Source organism: Notamacropus eugenii, chromosome 4 (assembly GCF_028372415.1).
Source record: "Notamacropus eugenii isolate mMacEug1 chromosome 4, mMacEug1.pri_v2, whole genome shotgun sequence".
Lineage (NCBI taxonomy): Eukaryota > Metazoa > Chordata > Mammalia > Diprotodontia > Macropodidae > Notamacropus > Notamacropus eugenii.
In genome coordinates this window covers 26,228,473-26,249,560 of record NC_092875.1, presented here as the reverse complement: position 1 = coordinate 26,249,560, position 21,088 = coordinate 26,228,473, and the positions used below count along the sequence as shown (strand labels likewise).

General features: G+C 43.8%; 1 long non-coding RNA gene across 1 annotated transcript; it reads right to left on the bottom strand.

The window, feature by feature from the left end:
• Positions 1 to 1,761: 1,761 nt before the first annotated feature.
• On the bottom strand, positions 1,762 to 11,171 carry LOC140499205 (uncharacterized). The gene is made up of 2 exons (XR_011965303.1): positions 10,665 to 11,171; positions 1,762 to 2,358 (listed from the first exon to the last, which is right to left on the bottom strand). It is a non-coding gene; the product is annotated as an uncharacterized lncRNA (long non-coding RNA).
• Positions 11,172 to 21,088: the final 9,917 nt, after the last annotated feature.

Below are 21,088 nucleotides of genomic sequence, written 5' to 3'. Positions count from 1 at the left end.
AACCCCAGAATGCTCCGCGTTCCCGTGGGTTTTCAGCTGGAGGTGGATTGCCCTAACAACCTGGTACATGAGCTTCTCTCCAGCAGATGATCCCACTCGCCCCTACTTTACACACAAAGAATAGGGGCGAAGGTCAGAAATAGACAGGGAAGACTTGCCACAATTCAAAGCACCAGGAGATAGGAAGTCTGTGCACGGGTCAGCCTTGGGCTCCCACTAACAATGGAACTCTATAGTCAAAGTGGGGACTCATCTCCCACCTCCATGCCTTTGTACAGAATGTTCCCCATGTCTAGAAGGCATTCTCACCTTACCTTTGCCTCTTAAAATTTCATGTATATGCATGTGTGAGTGTGTGTGTGTGAGTGTGTGTGTGTGTGTGTGTGTGTGTGTGTGTGTAGAGAATAGTAGTCCAAACCCAAGTCTTCTGATGCTAAGAGCAGTGGGTTTTTTTTTTAATTCCCTGGATGTTAAACTGACTTCCAAGCCTTGAGGCATGCTGGAATGCCAGCTTCTGAACAATTTTTAGAAAGCATTTAATCACCTAGAAAAAAAGCCTCATTGGAACAAACACCTGGGCTATTGGAGGGACCTGTTATTGCCAGAAAGATCCCAGCCCATTAGATAGGGAGAACAATCTTTATCATTTTGCTGTTGGTCAGCCCTGGGCAATAGATCTAATCTAAATTTTTAGGGACTTGGACTGTAAAAGGGAATTCCAGACCAGACAAATCAGAGGAGGTGTCTTTCTTATGCTATATAAGCCACCTGGAAAAGTGCCTGGTGGATGATTGGGCTGGGGGTGGAGGGCCTTCAGATATAGCCAGAAAAGGGAACTAAGTTGGGACCAGTGGACAGGGTGGATGGTCAGCTTGCTGTGGTTAAGAAACATTTCATTTTGTCTTTTTATCTCCAACACAAGAACACAATGTTTACTGAATGCCTGTTAAATGGGTTGGGAGGAGCCCTTGAGTATAGGCCACAAATTCTGCAGGGCTGTCCTCAGAAGAGCCCCAGGTAGGGCGTGTAGGCCCCTTGGACCATGGCCACACATCCTGGAGGTCAGTGATCATTCACAGTGGGGTTGATGAGTTGTGTAGCAGTGACTGCGAAGGGCCTTGAGCCACAGCCCATGCATATATTCTGGGAATACAAGCACCTGGAGGGCAAGGACTATTTTACCTTCCTCTTGTCTCTCCTCCTAAGCACCCAGTATAGCACCTAGCACAAAGTCAGCACATAACGTATATTTGTTGCTTTTAGGCAGGAAGGGGAGTTTTACCAGAGGCGCCTGCTTGGGGTGGGGTGAGGAGAGGAAGGAGGAAAGACTAGTGGCCTGGTGCTTTCCTCTGACGCCTGTTGGGAAGGTTCCATATCATCTCTCTGTTAGCAACTTTGGTCATATTGAAGGAAACTCTAGTCAAGAGGACAAAGCCTGGTGTGGTTAGTACCTGAACAAGTCACTTCTCTGTACCTCAATTTGGATAGAATCATCTCTAAGGTCTCACTCCAAGCCACCGCCCCAAATGCCAGCCCTGACATCCACTATTCTAAGGTCCCTCCCAGCTGACATCCCTTGTTCTAAGGCCCCTCCCAGCTCCAACATTCCCTGTTCTGAGGCCCCTCCCAGGTCCCATGTATTCTCAACCCCACCCCGCTACCCTCCTGACCATGCAGGAGGCAAGGCTCCCAGGAACCTGATCTTCTCTCCCATTTTCATAAGCTGACTAGAGGCAGGCAAAGATGAAATGTTTAGAAGTGCAGGCTTCCGAGTGTTGTCATGATGTAAGCAGTATGGACAAACTCAGCCCACTTAGGACCACATTAAGTTAAAAAGCAATCATTAGAACATTCATGCAGCTTGAGGACGGCAGAAAAGTGATCCTCTGCTGTTCGATACGTTCAATTGAACATTGGCGAGAGAAGAGAGCAGAGCGCATCCAGAAAAACCAGGCTCCACAGGGAGACAAGTGGAGGGGTCCTCCCTCCCCCGCCCCTTGCCCACTCAATTGTTCCTTCTGCTCTGCCGACCTCACCTGTGATAGTGCCATCATCTCCCAGAATCCCTTGGTGAGAAATCATTCCTCCTTCCCCTCCCACCTCATCAATCCCACCTGGGCTAGAGGCTGGTGGCTCCCCTGAGCTGTAGTCCTTGAAGCGCTCCATCCCCCACCCCCAACCTCTTTCAGGAGTGGGGCTCTGCTTCAAACATCTTCCCAGCATCCAACCTGAGACAGAAAAAGAGCTGGACTTGGAATCTGAATCCCTGAGTTCAGGTCCCAGTGCTGAAGTTTCCTGGGAGGTGGTGGGGTAACTGCAGTTAAGTCACATCCTCTCCCTGTGCCTCGATTTCCTCATCTGTAAAATAAGATAATACTATTTGCTTTGTTCTTGAGTAGGGGGCTATGGATGTGGACTGTTGCCCATCCTGTCAGACTCTGCTGCTGTGCAATTTAATTTAACTGGGTTGCTTTTTCTCCTTATCTCTTATTTTTAAAATGTTTCTTTTCTTTTGAGAGGCAGTTATGGTTAAGTGACTTGCCCAGAGTCACAAAGCTAGTAAGCGTCTGAGGTCAGATTTGAACTCAGTCTTCTTGATTCCAGGGCAGGTACACTATCCTCTGAATAAATTTTTTTAACATTCATATTTTAATTTTGAATTCCAAATTTTCTCCCTCCTTCCAACCCCTTCCCCATTCATGGAGAAGGCAAGTTCTGTGATATGCATTATACAGGTGAAGAACCCTTCCTCTTTTTTTTCTTCTTTATTATAGAAAATTCTTCTCTGGGAAAGGGTGAGGAAGATATTTGGAAATGCAGGGAAAGACTAAACAAAATGTATCAATTTTTTTAAATTAAAAAAAAAACTGTGTTACCAATTACCTTACGGGGTTGTTGTGGGAAAAGCGGTTTGTATGCTCCGGAGCATTAGACCTAATGTGAGCTGTTAATTTTCATTTTCCAAGCCCCTCTCCCACAAGTCCCTTTTTAAGCTGTATTCCTTTCCCTTGGCAGGTCCCCTTCCTACAGTCCATCTCCAGTAAAAAAGAAGAAGAAGAAAAATTCTAAGAAGCGCAAGAGAAACAGGTATTCTCCCTCATTCCTGGAAGCATAAGTTTGAATGGCTGGAAGAGAGGAGAATGGGAGACCAGGGGTCATGTTGGCATCCCTCGGCAAATATTACAATTCTATACACTTGTGCATTATATATGTACATACTGTATGCTATTTATGTACTATAATATATGTTATACACACTATGTTTTATATATACTAAATTTTGTATAGAATATTATATATACGCTATATTTTGTATATATACGCACACCCAATTCTACATACAACCTATTCTTCCTGATGGGGAGCACCTTCAATCCATGGAGCATTTTGGGGGCACCTGCCAGGTGTCATGGAGCCAGACACTGTTCTAGGTTCACAAGACGCCCTCCAGGAGGTCATATACTGCTAGGGGAAAGGGGAGGAAGGTGTCATCAGATCAGTCAAGTAAATAATAAATATTAATTAAATAAGCATCCATTAGTATCAGGCGCTAAGAAATGAAAAAAAAAGTCTACTGTGAGCAAAGCCCTGGTAATACAGGAGCCCAAATGAAATGGTATCTGTCCTGAAAGACAGGACACTATTGATGGGGATAGTAAATACAAAATATTCCTACAAAGTAATTGTAAAAGGGAATGTGAATTGATACATGGGGGGATCAGGGAAGACCTTGCTTGGGTGGCAGATAGCCCCTGAGATGTGCTTTAGAGGACATCGGCATCCAAAAAGATGTATGTAAGACTTAATGGAATGTCAGGGACTCGGGTATCAGTCCACTGGACTCTGGATCCCTCTGGCGCACAACGCTGACCCACAAGGCTCTGCCTCCCAGGTCCAGGGATTTTCTGAGATTCTAATTCCTGACCAATTTTCCAAAACCATTTCCCCACCTGGAAAAATTCAACCTCAAGGAGTCATCATGAAAACACCTGGGATTGGGGATGGGAGAAGGAGTGGATTGGTTCCAGAAATAAAAACTGCTGTTTTGGTCAAAAGCAGCCTGAAAGATGAAGGGCGGGGAAGGAACTGATTTAGGCAGAAAGATTAAAGATGGAAAATAAACACATCTCAGCTAAGTGACAACTGAGGAAAGAGAAGATAACAAGCAAAGCAAATATTTAAAAGGTGGAAACCTGGCAGGGAAGGAAAGGGGTTTATTTAGTGTGGGAAAAGATCAAAGGGATATAATTAAGAAAAGGAAAGGCGGGGAATTGACCTTGAGTTGTCCTTCCTTCCCAGGAGGTCAGGGGAGTAGGAAATGCCTCCCTTCTTGGTAAATTTAGCTTCCAGTGGATTAGAACATGTTGTTGACAAGAGCATGGTCAGGATTTGTGCCTGTCAATTTCCTTCCATGGCTCCAGTCCTACTCTTGATCCTGCCCTGCCATCTTAGAAATGTGTACCCTGGGTCACCAGAAGTAGAGTGAGGAGCCATCAACCCATCTCTGCCACTGCAAGCAGCTAGATGGCACAATGGATAGAGCGCTGGACTTGGAAATGAGGAAACTGGTTCAAATCCTCCCTTAGGCACTGCCTAGCTATAGGAACCTGAGGAAGTCAAAACTTCTCTGGTTGTGAACCTCAGCTTTCTTCTCTACAAAATGAGGATGATAATTATCGCTACCTCCCAGGGTTATTGTGAGGATCAAGGCAAATAATGTGTACAAAATGCTTTGCAAAGCTTAAGGTACCAGATTATTATTGTCACTGGTAACTCAGACCGGATGTTACTAATAATCTATGTTTGAATTAGGTGAGCAGAGTATTGTGGGATAGTCCTTTCCCAGGTCTTGGAGGACAGATGAAGAGATTGACAAAAAAGTCTCTACTTTTCCATGACCAAGGTCATGTCTGGATCCTGAGAAAATAATGTGACTGAATGTCAACAGCTCCGTGGAGGTGGTGGGGGTAGGGGGACTGGAGAAAGAACAGTAAACTAGGGGGTTTTGGAAACCAAGAGGCAACGTGGGGTAGATAAATCACCAGATATGGAGTCAGCAAGTATTGGGTTCAGATTCTGCCACAGACATTTACCAACTGTGTGATCTTGGGCAAGTTACTTATTCTGTTTGCCTCAGTTTCTCACCTGTAACACAAGGGGGCTGGACCAGATGGTTTCTGGAAGGATTCTGTCAGTTCTAGTGTTGAATCCATGGGAACCTGCTGAGTGAGCAGCTGCAGATGACCTTGTCTGACCTTTCTTTTCTCCCCTTCCTGCAGCCTATCAAGTACATAAAACTCCCGGCGAGTCCCCAAGATACCTGCTAGTGTTTTCACTTAGGCCTGATTAGAGTGACCCAGGCACTGCTTTCCCCCTCAGTTATCACCTCCTAAGCATGGGACATTTCTGGGCCTGGATTTTCCAAGTGCCTGAAGTAATGGATTTCTTTGTTGGGTTTATATGAAATTTAAAGGTCAGAAGAGTTGGGACAATCATTTTTGTTCATTTTTTAAAATTTCTCTTTAATAAGTAAAATTTCACTAAAAAGTCTGAAAAAATTGTAGGGAGTTGTGAGTAAAAAAGTATCAGCTTTCTTGTGGTAGTGAAATGAGTGCTAGAACTGGAGTTAGGAAGACCTACTTCAAATCTGGCCTCTAACATTTTCTAACTGTGAGACCCCAGGCAAGATATCTGACCTCTGTTTACTCATTTGTAAAAATAGAGACAATAATAGCGCCTTCCTCCTAGGGTTGTTGTCAGGATCAAGAGAGATATTTATATCTGGCCTCAGACACTTACTAGCTGTGAAAACCTGGGCAAGTCACTTAATCCTGTTTGCCTCAGTTTGCTCATCTGTCACTATCAGTGGGAGGAGGAAATAGGAAACCACTCTAGTATCTTTGCCCAGAAAACCTCAACATGGGGTCACAGGAAGTTGGACATGACTGAAATGACTCAGCAACAACATAGCATAGTATCTTTGCCAAGAAAACTCCAAATAGGGTCACAAAGATCTGGGCACGAAAGAGAATTACTCATTAATAACAAAGGTGCCAGTGCCTGTCTTTTCTAAAACGTTTATGTCTAGAATCTCCCAAAAAGGAGAGTAGAAAGGAACTCAATTCACAACATGAGTCAGGTATGGGACAGCTATTTGTTTCCTACCCACAAAGGAAATTTTAAAACACACAAAACACTCACACTCACATAAACAAGAGTTAAACAATCAATAACCCAATATTATAATTACTATTGCAATCTGCCAAGTGTTTGAATCAGCACATCAGAATATTAAAAAGTCTATGGTACTACTAAACAGGATTCCACATTTCACCTCAGCTCTGCACTGATCTTCTCATAGCCTATGTATTCTCAAAAGCCGGCTCAGGGGTTGAGTTTATAGTCCTGAGAGTGGTCAGCTTGTGTCAAATGAGATGATGTTTGTAAGGACTTAGCATAGTACTGGGCACATAGTAGGCACTATCTAAACTTCTCACTTCCTCCCCTTCCCCTTTGTTGGAGATTCTTCTCCCAGCTGCTAGTAAGGTCCAAGTAATTAATCCAAGAGCCTGAACTTGTCCAACACACACAGTAATCTCAGATTTTATAGCCAAGATTGCCATTTGGGCACCTATATTAATGGAAGATCCAATACAGGAGAGGTTGCCTCAAACCCAGGATCAAGCTCACCTGGGAAAGACATGCGCTTTAGCTGCCATGTTCTCATGGTCATATGGACGTCAGGGTGGGCAGGTAGAGTGGGCTGACCCTTGCCCCACTCCCCCAATAGAAAAGGTTTGAAATGATCCTGTTTTACCCAGAAGCCAGAAAGAAAAGAGAAAAGAGTCAGGGGCAAGGTCATTTTCATTTTCAAGGTTGACCAATCTGCCTTGAGCTCTTCCTATTCAGTGCACAAGTGGGTGCTTCTTCACCTCAGGAGTTTTTCGGTGCTGAGTCACAAGTATGATTGGCCAGAAGCATCCAAGTGCTGAGTTACACATGGTTTGGAAAACAGAAGAGATGGTTTTGTGAATTTGCTGTTCACCATCCACTTGTTTCTCTACTGACAGCCTACATATGTGACCTTGGGCAGGTCATATATTTCCGAGCTGGTTTCCTCTTCCAGTACCCTTTCAGTTTTAAGTGTTTGTGATTTTAAGTCTTTAGGAGCTCAGAAGAGAGTGATCATTTAGGTGTCCATACCATAAGTAGATCACAGACTTTAAAGTAAAAAGGAGGCTTTTAAACGATCTAATCTAATCCCCTCATTTAACAATGGAGGAAATTGACCCCAAATAAGGACAATAACTTTCCCAGGTCAATATGGATCATTGATTACAGTGGGTCTAAATCTACCTAATCATTAAATTCCACCAGTGCATCTCAAGGTCTTTCATCTCTCTGGTCCTCTCCTCTGGATACTCTCCAGCTGGTCAGTGCCTTCCCTGTGATCCAAACACACAGTATTTCAGATGGAGTCAGATCAAGGCAGAACACAATAGAATAGTCTATTGGTCCATCAACAATCAAGCATTTCCCAAGCATCTACTGTGTGCCAGGCACTGTTAGATATTGGGGATACACATATGGGGGAAAAAAAGAGATGATTCTTGCCCTCAATGAATTTACATTCCCTTCCTTATCCTGGATACTCTCCCTCTCCTAATGTAACTTATCTAAGGTTGGATCAGCTTTTGAGGGGTCATCATACTGAGGGGCTCTTGATTCATTCTATCAGAAATCTCAGATCCTGAGAGAGCATCTAACCTCTACTGTCTTGCACTTGTGAAATTGATTGTTTGAACTTGGCTAGAAAACTTTACATTTATCCTCATTTTATTTCATCTTACTAGTTTCATCCTAATGTACTGTCCATTGAAGTCTTTTCTTCCCCCATCAGGACTGTTCCATCCAGTGTGTGAGACAGTCCTCTCAATTTTATGCCATCTGCTAGTTTGATAACCATGTCATCTACACTTTTATCTAAGTCGTTGATAAAGACACTCAATAGCACAAGGCTAGGCCCTTGGACTACCCCAATGAAGCCCTTCCCCGAAGGTGACATCAAATCATCAGTGACTATGTTGAGGGTCCATTCATTCAGCCAATTACAAATCCACTTATCATTTAGCCCACATCTCTCCCTCTTATTCCCAAGAATTCCATGAGGCCAAGTAATTCATTAAAATGTAAGTAAGCGATATTGACACAGTTCCCTTTATCTTACAGTTGCATAACTTTATCAAAAAAGGCAATGAAGCTAGTTTGTCATGAAGGGGTGGAGAACAGAGGCTTTCTTCACAGAACTTGAGATTTGAAAGGGACATTGGCAGCCATTCAGCCTAACCAACACACAAATCATCACGATAACATACCCAGTAAGCTAGTCATTCTGCTTATGCCTGAAAACCTTCAAGAAGGGAAACCAAATACGTGTCAAGTATATGATCCTATTTCGACACAGCTCTAATTGACTGGCAGTTTTTCCTGATATCCAGCCTGAACTGGATTTTTGTGACTATTTTTGCTCCCTCCTCCTCCACATCACAGTTCTTTCAATAGTTCCATATAAGTAGCCCTGTGTTCTCTTCCCCAGGCTGAACATTCCTAGCTCCTCAAACCAGTCCTCATAGGGCATGGACCCAAGGCTCTTCACCATCCTGGTTCACTTCCTCTGAACCCTCTCCTTAATAGACAATCCAAGAAGGGCCCTTAGAACCCTTAGAAACCAACCAACAAGTGAGTTTGGAACCCCATCCAAGGATCCAATGCAGAGCTATCCCCAGCACTTGGTCACAATCATGTTAAAGAGAGAGCTGTCCTTGTTGGAGTCCTGACTCCAAAGGTGTTCCTGTTTGGGCTTTAGTCAGCTCTCCTCTTTTGTTTTGGGTTTGCTTGGAGATTGTTTTTTGTTTTGGTTTTTTAATGAATGGATGAATGCCTGATGGTGAAATTTCAGGCACTGTGAAATGAGGCATAGAGATGTTGAGCAGCATCTCTGGAGATGGCAGCAGTCAGGAGGAGAGAGGGAGAGTAAGATGAACCTTTAAAGGCCAGCATGTTTATCATCATACCCCCCTCTTTAAATTCAATTCATAGGTATTTATTGAGCCTCCTATGTATCAGGTACTGTGCTATCTTGAATGAGACAATGATTGGAAAGTACTTTGCAAATGGTAGTGTACTCCATGCTTGGGAGCTATCCAGTGTTATGATGGCCAGGATAATATGACTATAGGATAACAAATCTAGATCCAGAAGGAGACCTCAGGGGTCATCAAGTTCCATGACCCAATTTTAAAGATGAAGAAATTGAAGTTCAACAAGGCACAGTAGCTTGCCCAAGGTCATACAGGCAGCAAGAGGCAAAGGTAGAATTTGAACCTGGATCCTTGGATGATGAGGTCAAAGCTCTTTCCACTATTCCAGGATGTTTCTCCCTTCTCTCATCCTATAGCATCACAACTTTTAGAGCCAGAAGAGATCTTGGAGGTCATCAAGTCAAAGAACCTCATTCTTCAGATAAGGAAACTGAGACCCAGAAAGGGTGGTGATTTGCAGAAGGTCACATAGATCAAATCTAGTTTGGGCTTATTCATGATCCTTCCAAAATGTACCTTTAACCTATCCACCAGTGTGCATACAAAATGTGCTCCGATGTGTATCACTAGTGCAGAACTGAATCTAATAGCCATTTTAAATTTCTAGGTATTTAGCAATGAATGATGGAAAGAGACCAGAGAAACGGGGTTCAAATCCTGCCTGTGGTATTGGAAAGCCTTGTGAACCTCAGTTTCCTTTTTAGTGATCTGACATATCAGAATTAGAGCAGTACCTAAATAACTTGGTTGTGAGAAAGAAAGAGAAAAAGGGGGAAGGGGGAAGATAGAAAGGGAGAGAGAGAGAGAGAGAGAGAGAGAGAGAGAGAGAGAGAGAGAGAGAGAGAGAGAGAGAGAGAGAGAGAGAGAGAATGTATTCAAAATGTCTTGAGAACCTTTAAGAGATGTAGAAATTATGTCTTGAAAATCTTTTAAGAGATGGAGAAATTTCAGATATTGCTAACCTTATTCCCAGCAAGGGCAAAGCTAACCCAGCTAATCTATATCCTGAGGGTTATGGAGTTTGGGTGAACTGCTAAATTCTGCCTGGGGTTCTTCATTAAATTACATAGTGTCTTAACCTGGACAGGGAATGGAGAACGGGAGGGGGAGGGGGAAGGATAGAAGTTCTCTAAGATGCTGTGAAATACTAGAAATATATGTATGCTTCCCTCTCAAGGAATGGAGGACCAGATGCCATTGTGGTTTTTTGTTTGTTTTCCACAGGTCTTTCTCCAAAAAGAGAAGACATAGGTAAGAATCTGGTGAAGTTTTTCCTGCTCCTTTAATGCTTGATATGCTGTAATGCTAAATATCACCAATGGCTCCCCTGGGGCTCAGAATAACTGTAGGGTGGGATTCAATTGCATGAACTTGGATAAATCATTTTGTGCCTCACTTTTTCATGAGGGAGGAATGAGCAGGGGGGAAAATGAAGGGGGAAATAGTTGAAATTGATGATCTCATGGTCCCTTCCACCCTTGACATTCTGTGATTCTATCAGGCAGCCTGGTAGCGTAGCTGGGGCATCAGACTCAGGATTTGTTTTCTGTCTCTGGTACTTACTGCTCAAATGATTTGGGGCAAGATGCTTTCCCTCTCTGGACCTCAGTTTCTTCATCTGTTAAGTGGCTGACCTCTTAGATCCCTTGCAGCTCCAGAGATTGCATTGCATAACGGGTAGGGCACAGGATTTGGAGTCAGGAAAGCGCGTTTTTTGATCCTGCCTCTGACATTTCCTAGGTGTTTGACAATGGACAAGCCCCCAACTTTCCAGATCTCAGGTTCCTTGTGTGTAAAATTAGGCTGTTGGGCTCAATAGCCTCTATCAGCTCAGAATCCATGCTGTTGTGATTCTGATTGGAAGATGAGCCAGGGACTGCCTCTCTCCACTCCTTCCCACATTCCAAATATTCAGTATCACTCAGACACAGTCTCTGCCCAATACCTCTCCTTGGAAACCTTGCGTCATCAGGATGTTTGTTTTTCCACTTGATAAACCTTGGCCTGGGCACCAGAGGGTTCCTAGCAGAATGCCAGGCCCGCCCATGAGAAGCTAGGGCACTGATAATCAGATTTAATTTGTTACAGCCCCACCTGAAGGGCATCCTCTTCTCCTTTAGACTTAAAGATGTAGGAGTGAAGAGCTGAAGTCAAACCTTCTGCTACTCTTGGAGTTCAAGTCTAGGAGGGCCAAGCTGGCCCCCTACCCCTCTACCCCTCCTGTCAGGGCTGGTCTCTGCAGCCTGTGGCAGAGGGAGCACTAAGTCTCGAGCTTGTCTAATGATAGATGAGGAGCATCTGGGATGAGTGGGATTTTCAGCTGATGTGATCACAATAGCACCTGAAACACATGGACTGGCAATCTCCAGACACACGCTCCACCCCCCACCCCCTACCCCTCCACCTCCAGCAGGCAGACACTTGCAGGAATTTAAGTAAATGAGATGAAATGAGTCCTAGTTGTAGAGGGTTATTTTCACTTCTTGGAGCACAAGGTCTATGAAGGACTGGCCTCCTTTCCTTCTGAGACAAGCCTGGTTTGAGACACTAAGACTGACCCTACCTGGCGCATCCAGATACTGTGCGCACACACACACACACACATATACACATACACACACACACACACACACACACACACTCACACACCTTATCTCCCTAAACATGTCCCAAACACTTCCCTGGGCTATAATGGTAAATAGGGCTTTCTCTATGGGTCAAACTGGACACTACACTGGGTTCAAATATTGGCTTTCCAACTTACTACCTGGATGACTTTGGGCAAAACACTCTCCTTGATTAGGACTTTGCTTCCTCAACTGTAAAATGAGGAGGGTTGGACAACATGTCCTCAGAGGTTCTTTCCAGTTCTTAATCTATGAACTTAGGTTCCATGGGCCCAATGGTCCACTGTTGGCCTTCTCCTTCCATCAATCCATCTCTTATCAATTCAACAAGAATTTAGATGAACTTCAATTCAGTTAAGCAAACATTTATAAAGTGCCTATTGTATGCCAAATACATTAATAGGCACTGACAATAAAATGTCAAAAAAAAATTAAGTGGTTCCTACCCTCAAGGACCTCGCATCCTACTGGATGGGGAGAGCTTACATTTCTCTCTCCACCATGTTGAAAAGGAGGTGAGATGAGGATTAACCTAGAGTGATCTGTGGCTACTTATCCAGGAAGCCAGCTCCACTAGGATTTACAAGGCACCATTGTGGCTAGGGTCATTTTCCTCTCTCTTCATCATTCTCATAATTAAACATAGGTGCCCTGGCATAGTGGTGCTTGGAATCAGGAGAGAGCTGGGTTGGGATCCCAGATCTATTTGCTACATGGCCTTGGGTAATCATTTTTCAGAGCTCTAAAATAGGGGTGATAACACTAACCCACAGGATTGTTGTGAATCAGTCAAAAACCATTTGTTAAGCACCTACTATTTGCCTGAACTAAGCATTGGGGATGCCAAAAAAGGCCACAAGTACTCCTTGTCCTCAAGGAGTTCACAGTTCGATGAGGGAAAGGTGGGAAATGGGTTCACACAGATATATGCAGTGTAAATGGCATTCAATCCAGAGGGAAGGAATGGGGATTGAAGGAAGAGACCCAAGAAAGGCTTCTTGAAGAAAACGGGATTTGAGCTGAGTGTTAAAAGAAGCCAGGGAAGTTAAGAGGTGGAATGAGGAGGGAGAATATTCCAGCCATGAGGGAAAGCCACTGTGCAAAGACATGGAGGTGGTAGATGATTGGTTGTGTGCCAAGGACAGCAAGGAGGCCAGTGTTGCTAGATAATAGAATAAGTGGAGGAAAGGAAAGTATGAGAAGATTTGCAAAGGCAAGATGGGACCAGGTTAGGAAGGTCTTTAAGTAGCAAACAGAGGACTTTGTATTTCGTGCTGGAAGCAATAGGGACCCATCAGAGTCTTTGAGTGGGGATAAGGGAAGGGTGGGTGACATGGTCAGATCTGAATTTTTAGATGATCACTTTGGTAGCTGAGTGGAAGATGGAGTGGGGCAAAGAGAGGCAGAGACAGATACCAGAAGCTATTACAATAACCTAGAAGTGAGGTGATGAGGGTCTGTACCAGGGTGGGGACAATGTCAGAGGAGATAAGGCTTCTAACCCTTAAGGATATGAACTGAATCTTTGATGTCATTGGTATAAGTAATCCTCTAGATGAGAAAATCCTTCAGCCCAGTCTCACAACTTATAATCAGAGAACTGCCTGGAGTATCAAGAAGTTATGAGTTGCCCAGAGTCACAAGGTCAATGAGTTGGAGACAAGACTTGAATGATCCCAAGGCCAGCTATTGGCCAGGCCACAATGCCTCTCCATGCTTAAGGTGCTGTAGAAATGTGAGTCATCATCACCATCATAATTATTCACAAAGGGCAACTGGGTGGTGCTATGGTGCATAGAACACCAAGTCTGGAATCATCTTCCTGAGTTCAAATCTGACTTCAGACTAGCTGTGTGACCCTGGGCAAGTCACTTCACCCTGTTTGTCTCAGTTTCCTCATCTATAAAATGAGCTTGAGAAGGAAATGGCAAACCACTCCAGGATCTTTGCCAAGAAGACCCCACATTGGGTCACAGAAAGTTGAACTTGACTGAAAAATGACTTAACAACAACATGATGTCTACCTTTTCCATTGTGAATTCTCTACCTTCCCCATTTGCCATCATTCTTATCTAACAGCCAGCCCCATATGAATAAGCCATCTTCTTATTTTGAGAGTAGTGGGACACATCAGAGTGGACAGTCCTTATAACTGCTCCTCAGTTTTCCAATTTCATTTCTCTCTCCCTAGTTATTCCAAGGAGGAAAACATCCTGAGAGTCAGGAGTCTCAGTAAGAGAATACGGGACAATCATTTAATTTGGCATAAGAGTGTACAACCTCCCTCATCAGTGTTTCTTACAGAAATTTAGAATTATTCAAAGGTTAACAGGGTAAAAAAATCAGAAAATTCTCAGCTCAAACACAGCTCTTTTTTGAGTCTGGTTGTTCAGGGGGCTGTGAGACAGAGGATGCTTAGGGCTCAAGGGAGGAGATCTCTGTGCCCATGGAGGCTTGACTCCACTCCCAGTCACCTCTGATCCACTAATCAGGGCACTGGGGAATCCCTCCTCAGTGTCAGGATTGATTTCATTCCCTCCTCTCCTATCTTCCTCAAGATTCATTTGCCCAAATGTTCTCTTTCACTCCTATTGCTATCCCACCCCTCATCCCATTCAAAAAAGAATTCCAGCTGCTGTTTAGGGATGAAAAATGGTCAGAATTTTACAATGTCAGGACTGGGAGGGGCCTTGGAACAGGGAATGCAACTGGAAGGAAAATTAGAAGACAGAAGGTCAGTGCTGAGAGAGATCATAGAGCATAATTTCATAGATGAGATGTCATTGGAAAATGGAATTCAAGAGCTCAAAGGAACCTTGGGATATAGGATGTCAAAGCTGGTAAGAACCTTAGAACAAGGAATGTCAGAGCTGGGAGGGATGTCAGAGCAGGGGATGTCAGGGCTGGGAGGGGCCTCAGAACAGGGAATTCAGAGCAGGGAGGGAGCTTAGAACTCAATGTCAGAACTGGAGAGGCTTTGGAGCATGTACTGTCCTTATGGACTGTGAGGTTTAAGCTACCCCACCCCCATTTTGAAAAAGGGAACTGCATTCCCCGGTGGCAGGCACAGCTCTGTAACCCAGGTTATTGATTCCTCAGATAGTGGTTGTTTCTTATTGGTTTTCCCCAGCCCCCCACTTCCCCTTTGTGAATGATCAGTACAGAGATGCTGAAAGCCTGGCACCATCCTATAACCCTGCCACCCTTAAACTCAGTCTTTCCTGCAGAGATTTCCCTTGGGATTCCATTGCATTTTCCCTCACCTCCTGGGCCACCATCTGCCTCCAGCCACATTAACTCTGTACTAGTCCCTACTCCTGTGTGCAGTGATGCTTGAAATAACTTGGCCTTTGCTAAAGGGGTTTTGGTTTGACTTTGCTTTTTCCCTCTATTACTCTTCCCCGCTCCCCAGATCTTTCAGCGGATATGCCCAGTCCCACCCCGCCTTCATTACCCTCAAGCCGGGGACTTGGTGTCATGAGTCTGGAGTTCAAATCCCATCTCCTCCACTTAATTGCTGTGTGACCTTGGGCAAATCACTTAACTTGTCCCTGACTCAGTTTCCTCAACTGTAAAAAGAGAAGGTCAGACTAGATCATGTCCAAGACCCCTTCGAACTCTAGGGTCTATAGTCTATGACTTCATCCCTGCAAGGCAGCGAGGACAGAACCAAAAGACAAAGAGCCCTGCTCTTTCTCTCAGACCCTTAATGTAACAGCAACAGTAACAGTAAGTCCAAAATCCATGGAAGATGCTTTTCTGGATTTGTCAAGAAGCATCAGATTGAGAGTGCAAGACTTGAGTTCCAACTCTGGATCTGCTTCTAATTCTCTGGGGCATTTCTCTCTCCTGCCTCAGTTTCCTTTTCTGCAAAATGAAGGAAATGGATTGGGCCGTCTTAGAGATTTCTCCCAACTCCACATCCTAGCATCTTCTGGTACTCCAGAGCAAAAGGAGAAGAAAAATCAAAGATCTTCCTCTAGAAGAGAAATGGAGATAGAAGTCTCAGACTCATTCTGTTCCCAGACAGCCCTGGCCTAACATCCACAGTCAGTTCTGTGATCATGGGGATTTTGAGGAAAGGAGGAGATTGAGGTGGTTAGTTCTGTAGGTGCATAATCAAAGAATGGTGGGATACACAGTATTACAGCCAGTGGGGCTTTTTTAGTCTTGTAGTAAGGTTTGGTTAGAGTATATTCATGACCATTTTGTGAAACAACTTTGGTGAGACTGCCTCTCAAGGTGGGATGGGGTGTTACTAAAGGGCTAGAATCTGACAAAGGGGGCAGCTACGTGGGGCAGTGGATAGAGCACAAGGCTTGGAGTCAAGAGGACCTGATTTCAAATCCAACCTCAGACACAGACTAACTGTGTGACTCTGAGCAAGTCACTTCACCCTGTTTGCCTCAGTTTTCTTATCTGTACAATAAGCTGGAGAAGGAAATGGCAAATCACTCCAGTATCTTTGCCGAGAAAACCCCAAATGGGGCCCAGTGACTAAGACACAACTGAACAGCGTAAATAATTTGGCAGAATCTCCCATGTTATTCTTATAAGAAAGGGGAGAAGATGTGGGGTGGATGATAGAGTAGTCAGGTGGACTTTGATCTTCTTGAATGGCTTAACCTGGGAAGTAGCCATTGATGGTTCTTTGTTAACTTGGAAAGAGGTGTACCGTGGAGTGCCCAGGGATCCATGTAGTCTAACATTTTTAGTGATTACTCAGAAAAGGATGTGATCAGTATCCTTGTCATATTTTCAGATGACAAACAGCTAAGCGGAATGGCTAACACAATAGATGATGGAATCAGGGTTCAAAAAGATCTTGACAGGCTAGAATATTTGGTGAAATCTAATAAAATGAAAATTGAATTGTCAGGAATATGATCTTCTAATTGGGTTTTTAAAAGTCAGCATCAAAAGGGCAAGATGGAGGGAAGCATTCCTAGGAAATTTAAAGATCTGGGGAAAGGGCAGTTAGTGGCTTTGCAAGATCGTTATGAATCAGCAGTAAAATGTCAGCTGAGAAAGTGAATGAGTTCAGTCTGCATTGGGAGACAGTGTCCAGGACTAGGGTGGGGACAGCCCCTCTGTACCCTGCCATAATCAGATACCACCTGGTGTACTGCATTTACTTCTAGGGAAGGATGCTGACAAGTCAGAGAATGTACAGAGAATGACCAAGATGGAGGAGTTCTCCAAGTTCTCACCCTCTGAAGAAAATAGAAGTGTTTAACCTGGAGAAGGGAAATCTTAGGGGAAGCCAGACAATTGTCACTGAGCAAGTGCAATGTGGAAGAGGGCTTGTTCTGCTTGATTTACTTCACCCTGAGAGAACCATGAAAAATGGAGGCCAGTCGGGACTAGGCAAATTTATCTATGTGCCACAGAATAGCTCTTTATTAAAAAATGGAGTGGGCTACTTCCAGAGAAAAAGGTTTCTTCCACATTCTAGATCTTAAGGGGCAAAAACAAGCTAAAGATTTTCTAAAAGATGCTATATCAGGTATTGTGGCTGAGTGTGTCATTAGACTCAGTAGATTCTAAGGTCTCTTCTAACTTGAAGATTCTATGTTTCAATATTTCTAGTTGTTCCTCCTCACTGGAGACTTGTCACTTATCAGGAAGGTTTTAGAGATTTTCATTAATCCATGAGTTGAACTAAATGGCTCCTGAGGTCCCTTTCAAATTAAAGCTCTGAGGATTCTATAAACTGGGGGCAGGGGGATTGCCTGTACTTATAGGTTAGCCAAAGCCATTCAGAAGCAAACCTTTCCAAAGGAAGGCCTTTGGGATCTCCTCAAACCAGGAGACATTACTGTCTAGTGTATAAAGGGTTTGGATTGGAGGACTTGGATACAAATTCCAGCTTAACTACTAGCTATAGGATCTTGAACAAAACGCTTCCCTCCTCTCATCTACTATCTGTAAGATGAGGAAGTTGGACTGAGTAATTTCTAAGATCCTGGGATTCTATCTTCTACCAGTGTCCTTGGGTTGCCATTTCAGGCTGAACATTCTGGCAGACATAAGGAGTGGGACAAGAGACTTTTAACAAAATCAGAATCACAGAATCTCTGAATTGGAAGAGATGACAGAGGTCATGGGATCCAACCCATGTCTGAACAGGAATCCCTTCTACTGTCCCTTCTTGGTCTTAGACCATGACTGCTTTTTAATTCTGCTCAACAAACCTATATTAAATGTCTATATATAAGGTCCAATAATGGTGACAAAGCTACTGATCTTGAGTAATGTGTCAGAGACCAAGGGCCCATCCATCCAGACATCCTTAAGCATTTTCATGTTTTGTGATTCAATTGTTTTGTAAGCATGAAACATCTTCCGATTAATTAGCTATTTCTTGTTTAGTTCCTCAAGCCCCAAAAGCAAAAGAAAGAAAGAAAGAAAACACCAGAAACAGTAAGTAAAACTGAATGAAACCATCCAAGTAGAGACTGTGGGTAAAGCTCTTATGGAGATGAGGTCCTTTTAGTTGCCAGATAAATGTGTGTGTATGTATGTGTGTGTGTGTGTGTGTGTGTGTGTGTGTGTGTGAGTGTGTGTGTGCGCAGGAATATATGAGAGGGAGAGGGAAGAAGAGGAGGTGGGAGAGGAGACAGAAGATATAATGAGAGGAGGAGAGGGAAGAGAGAAAGAGGAGATAAAGGGGAGGGAGTGAGGAAGATGAGAAGGAAAAGGAAGGCAGAAAGAGGGAGGGTAAAGACAGATGGAGAGAAAGGAAAGAGAAGAGAAGTGGGATGGGGAAAGAAAAATAGGGAGGGGGAGAAAGAGGGAGGGAAGGAAGGAGAGACAGTTAAATTCAGAAATACTTGGGTTAAATCCTGCCAAAGATACTTATTAGAAGTGTGATTCTAACTGCAACCTTTTAACTACTCTCAACCTCAGTTTCCTCACTGATAAAATAGGGATAATAATAATCAGAAAACTTCTCTTATATTATTGTTAATGATCAAATGAGATTTTGTATGTCAAGCATTTTGCCAACCTTCAAGTACTGTATAAACGTCAGCTATTACGTGAGAGGGGCGATGGGGTGGATGGGTACACAAGCATCACCATCTTACATTTTAGCTGAAGTTGGTGTAATCGTCTAAGATCCTAGAGAGCTGGCCCTGCAGAGCCTGGCTGCTCCTGTTTATTCTTTTTAAATAGCTGGTAGTAGAAATTCAAATCAGAGAATGCTGCCTGCAGAGTTCAGTTCCCAGCCAAATTAAAAGTAAATTTGGTTACAACCCACCTATTTTATGCCCTGCAAATGTCACTGCATATGTTTTCCAGTCAACAAAATAATATTTTATCTCCCGCCAAGAAGCATCTAATGTGTGGATCAAAGGCAATGGGGATGGAAATTGGAAGACTTCCTTGGGGGAGGGTCAAGGAAAAAGTACGGAGGGAAAAACAGATAAGACAGGGATCAAGAGTAAGGTTTTAGTGCCTTGGCTGCCTGAGCTCAGTCGTGGTCAACTGCTGTTCCCTTACTCAGTCCAGGGAAGCCTTGGTTTTGCCCAGAGGAAGCTTTCTGACTATCAAGGCTGTTGTTGCTTGGGGCAGGCTACAGCAAGGAGACATGGAGCCTGATGTTCTGGAGGTCTCCAATAATTTTCCCAGCCCACTTCGGCTACACTCCTGCCAAGGGCTCCCAGGGACAAATCAGCCAGACCAAGATTCCAAGGGATCGAGTCAATTAATCACTCACCAAACATTTATTGAGTGCCCACTATGTGGTGGGCATTGAGCTGGATATTGGGAATATGAAGGAGAAGCAAAGATAGGCCTTACCCTCAAGGTGGAGGAAGGAGGAGATGATGTATAGGTAACACAGTGGCTAGACCACTGAGCTTTAGGATCAAGAAGAGCCAAGTTCAAATTCACCTTAGACACTTATGTGACCCTGGACAAATGATGCATCTGAGTTTCGTCTCCTCATTCATTAAAAAAAAAACAAAAAAAAACTGGGGATTGAATTCAATGCTTCCATGGGTCCTTCCAACTCTAAATCTAAGTTCCTTTGTATAGAAATAGGTCCATACATGGTAGATGGAGGGTAGTCATAGAAGGGAGGGCACTAGCAGGTTGTATGTTAGGAAGGCAAGGAGGGGGAACCAGACATCACTGAAAAAGACAGTCCTTTCCTGGAGTAGAACAGAAAAGAAAAGAATGCTTTAGGCATCAGAAATGTGATGAGTGCTGAAGATTTCCAAAGGAGACAGGAAGAAACAACAGAGGCTGAAACCATCTAAGACAAAGGATGCAGGAAGAGAAAGAAAAGGACCTTGGGTGGTCTCTCCCAGGCAGGCGTTGCTGCCTTCAGGAAGAGACTACCTCAATGTTTGTTAAATTCACTTGGAAAGCTTTGTTTGGTTTGGTTTTTTAAAATCAAGCTCTGTATTTATTTTTGTTGCTAAGCAGGCCTCTGAAGCCTCTCTCACAAATTCAAATAGCCCTTGGCGGTCTAGACTGGCTCCATCCGGTGTTGTTCCATGGGCATCATTCACACTTACTAATCATGACAACTTTATAGCCCTTAGAGCCCATCCAGAAAGTGAGTTGAAAGCCTGAATGAGAGCTACATCCCTTGCACAGGCTTGCCCACAAGTCATAGTCAGAATTACTTTCAAGAAAGCACCATTCAAGTTAGAGACCTCCTTCCAAAGGCCGTCACAAAGTGTTTATTGCTTAAAGCTTTCTGTGGGCACTCTGGGGTACTTATTGCAGTAGAAAGACTGCAACATTTGGAGCCAAAGGACCAGGGTTCAAATCCTGGACCTTCAATTATAACATTGTCATCCCTCTGAGACTCACTTTCCTCATCTGCAGAATGAGGGGATTGGATTCAAAGACTTCCAAGGTCTTATGCTGCAGGTTAAGTCCCCAGTGGTTTCTTCCAGATGGGCTTGGCCCCGTACTAATACAACAGTATTCAAGCTGTCATGGCTAGAGTGAGGAAGGGAGGAGAAGGATGGTGGTAGGTGAGCAACGTACCCATTTTTCAGGTCTATTCCTATTTGGAAAGCACTTGACATGTGTTAACTCATTTGAGCCAGTCTAAACACTCTCATTTTACAGATGAGGAACTGAGGCCTAGCAGAGTCAAGGGACTTATATGATTAAAGATCTTGAGTTGGAAAGGGCTTCAGAGAACATCAAATCTAGTCCCTTTTATCATGTGGATGAGGAAACTCTAAGGCTCAGACCTGCATAAGGTCACACACCAAAGGTGTGACATGAATCCAGAGTGATGTATATATGGACCAGGGGGGATCTCAGAAATCCTCTGGTTCAACTTTCTCATTTTACCTGTGAGAAAGTGGAGGGGGGAAGAGATTAAGAGAAGTG